The 3,232-nt window shown below is 38.3% G+C and overlaps 1 pseudogene; it reads left to right on the top strand.

The window, feature by feature from the left end:
• Positions 1-1,860: 1,860 nt before the first annotated feature.
• On the top strand, positions 1,861-2,656 carry LOC140629020 (MICOS complex subunit MIC26 pseudogene; annotated as a pseudogene).
• Positions 2,657-3,232: the final 576 nt, after the last annotated feature.

Here is a 3,232-nt window from a genome sequence, read left to right as displayed (position 1 = left end):
GTGGGGAGATAGTTGGTGAAGAAGAGAGCCTCAAAAACATCTCTTAAGTCCTATGCTGGTGGAAAAAGGCACTCACTATGCTGGGATATCTGGGTGCTTGCCCTGCACTGATTTTTTTTTTAATTTTAAGTTTTTATATTAATTCTAGTCCATTAACGTACAAGGTAATATTAGTTTCGGGTATACAATACAATGATTCAGCACTTCCATACATCACCTGGTGCTCATCATACGTGCCCTCCTTAATCTCCATCACGTATGTCACTCATTCCCTGCCCACCTCCTGTCTGGTAGCCACCAGTTTGTTCTCTGTAATTAACAGTCTGTTTCTTAATTTCTCTGTTTTTGTCACTTTGCTGATTTGTTTTGTTTCTTAAAATCCACATATGAGTGAAGTAATTTGGTATTTGTCTTTTCTGACTCATCTCCCTTAGCATTATACTCTCTAGCTCCATCCATGTCATTGCAAATGGCAAGATTTCATTCTTCTTTATGGCTGAATAATATTCCAGTGTGTGTGTGTGTGTGTGTGTGTGTGTGTGTGTGTGTGTGTGTATGTATCACTTCCTCTATCCATTCAATAGTTGATGGATCTTTGGGCTCTTTTCATAATTTGGCCATTGTTAATAATGCTGCTATAAACATTGTGGTGCACTTATCTCTTTGAATTCGTGTTTTTGTATTCTTGCATAGAGTGATTGCTGGAGCATAGGGTAGACCTATTTTTAACTTTTTGAGGAGCCTTCCCACTGTTTTCCACAGTTAGCATTCCTACCAACAGTCCAAAAGGGTTACTTTTTCTCCACATCCTCACCTACACTTGTTTCTTGTGTTGTTGATTTTAGCCATTCTAATGGGTATGAAGGGATTTCTCATTGTGGTTTTGGTTTGCATTTCCTTGATGATGAGTGATGTTACACATCTTTTCATTTGTCTGTTGACCATCTGGATATCTTCTTTGGAGAAATGTCTGTTCATGTCTTATGCCCATTTTTAAATTGGATTTTTTGGTTTTTTTGGGTGTTGAGTTGAATAACTTTTTTTTTTTTTTTAAGATTTTATCTATTTATTCATGAGAGACCCAGGCAGAGACACAGGCAGAGGGAGAAGCAGGTTTCCCATGGGGAGCCCAATGCAGTACTTGATCCCAGGTCTCTAGGACCATGCCCCAAGCCAAAGGCAGACCTCCACCACTGAGCCACTCAGGCATCCCAAATAAAGTTTTTTATATATTTTGGATACTAACCCTTTATCAGATAAACTTTTTATTTTGATGAGGTCCCAATAATTTATTTTTGCCTCAGGAAACATGTGTAGAAAAAATTGCTATGGCCAATGTCAAAGAAGTTACTATGTTCTCTTCTAGGATTTTTATGGTTTAAGATTTCACTTTGAGGTCTTCCCATTTGAATTTGTGTCTATGGTGTAACAAAGTGGTCCAGTTTCATTCTTTTGTATGTTACTGCCCAGTTTTCCCAACACCGTTTGTTGAAGAGCTTGTCTTTTTCCTATTCCTATTTTGTCAAAGAGTATTTTACCATATGAATGTGGGTTCATTTCTAGGTTCTCTATTCTGTTCCATAGGTTTGTGTGTCTGTTTTTGTGCTAGTACCGTACTGTCTTAATCATTACAGTTTTGTAATATGACTTGAAGTCTGGAATTGTGATGTCTCCAGCTTTGCTTCTCTTTTTTAAGATTGCTTTGGTTATTTGGGGGTCTTTTTGTGGTTCTATATAAATTTTAGAATTACTTTTTCTAGTTCTATGAAAAATGATGTTGGTATTTTGATAGGGATTGCAGTAAATGTGTAGATTGCTTTGGTAGTATAGACATTTTAATAATACTTGTTCTTGGCTGGAGCCACCTTTGCCAGCAACATGTTCAAGGTAATTCGGAGGTCTGTGGGGCCAGCCAGCCTGAGTCTGCTCACCTTTAAAGTCTATGCGTCACCTAAAAGGGACTCACCTCACAAAACTTCTGTGAAGGTTAATGAGCTTTCACTCTACTCGGTTCCTGAGGGTCAATCTAAATATGTGGAGGAGCCAAGGACCCAGCTTGAAGAAAGCATTTCACATCTCCGACATTATTGCGAGCCATATACGAGTTGGTGTCAGGAAATGTACTCACAAATAAAGCCCAAGATGCAGAGCTTGGTTCAATGGGGGTTAGACAGCTATGAATATCTACAAAATGCACCTCCTGGATTTTTTCCAAGACTTGGTGTTATTGGTTTTGCTGGCATTGTTGGACTTCTTTTGGCTAGAGGGTCAAAAATAAAGAAGCTGGTGTATCCGCCTGGGTTCATGGGACTAGCTGCCTCTCTTTATTATCCACAAAAAGCCATCGTATTTGTCCAGTGGGGAGAAATTATATGACTGGGGTTTACGAGGATACATAGTCGTAGAAGATTTGTGGAAGGAGAACTTTCAAAAGTTATAGGTAAACATTGGAAACTCCATGCGTTTTCTACAGAAAAATGGCAGAGAAGTCAGTACTGAATGTAGTAAATTGGCTTTCTTCTTCAGGAAAAACTATACCAGGCTTCTTTGTTATCTTGGGTGATACCATACTACCAGTGGACTAATCGGAAATCCTTTCACCTAGAGATAATGTCCAGCATTAGAACTCCTGGTTCTCGTGTTGCTATTTATGTACATAATTAAAATTCTGGATTAAGGGATCCCTGGGTGGCGCAGCGGTTTAGCGCCTGCCTTTGGCCCAGGGCGCGATCCTGGAGACCCGGGATCGAATCCCACGTCGGGCTCCCGGTGCATGGAGCCTGCTTCTCTCTCTGCCTGTGTCTCTGCCCCTCTCTCTCTCTCTCTCTGTGTGACTATCATAAATAAATTTAAAAAATTTTTTTTAAAAATTATGAATTAAAAAAAAACAATACTTGTTCTTCCAATCCATTAACATGAAATGTCTTTCCATGTCTTTCATCAGTGTCTTATAAAAGTTTCAGAGTACAGGTCTTTCACCTCTTTGGTTAGTTTATTCCTAGGTATTTTATTCTTTTTGGTAAAATTGTAAATGAGATTGTTTTCTAAAGTTTTCTTTCTTCTGCTTCATTATTGATGTGTAGAAATACAACAGATTTCTTTCTGTATGCTAATTTTGTATCCCACAACTGAATTTCTTTATCAATTCTAGCAATTTTTTCTTTGTGTGTGGAGTCTTTAGGGTTTTCTATATATAGTGTTATGTCATCTGCAAATAGTGAAAGTTTTACTT

The sequence above is a fragment of the Canis lupus genome, chromosome Y, assembly GCF_048164855.1.
Source record: "Canis lupus baileyi chromosome Y, mCanLup2.hap1, whole genome shotgun sequence".
Taxonomy (NCBI): domain Eukaryota; kingdom Metazoa; phylum Chordata; class Mammalia; order Carnivora; family Canidae; genus Canis; species Canis lupus.
This window is presented reverse-complemented; position numbering and strand designations above follow the sequence as displayed.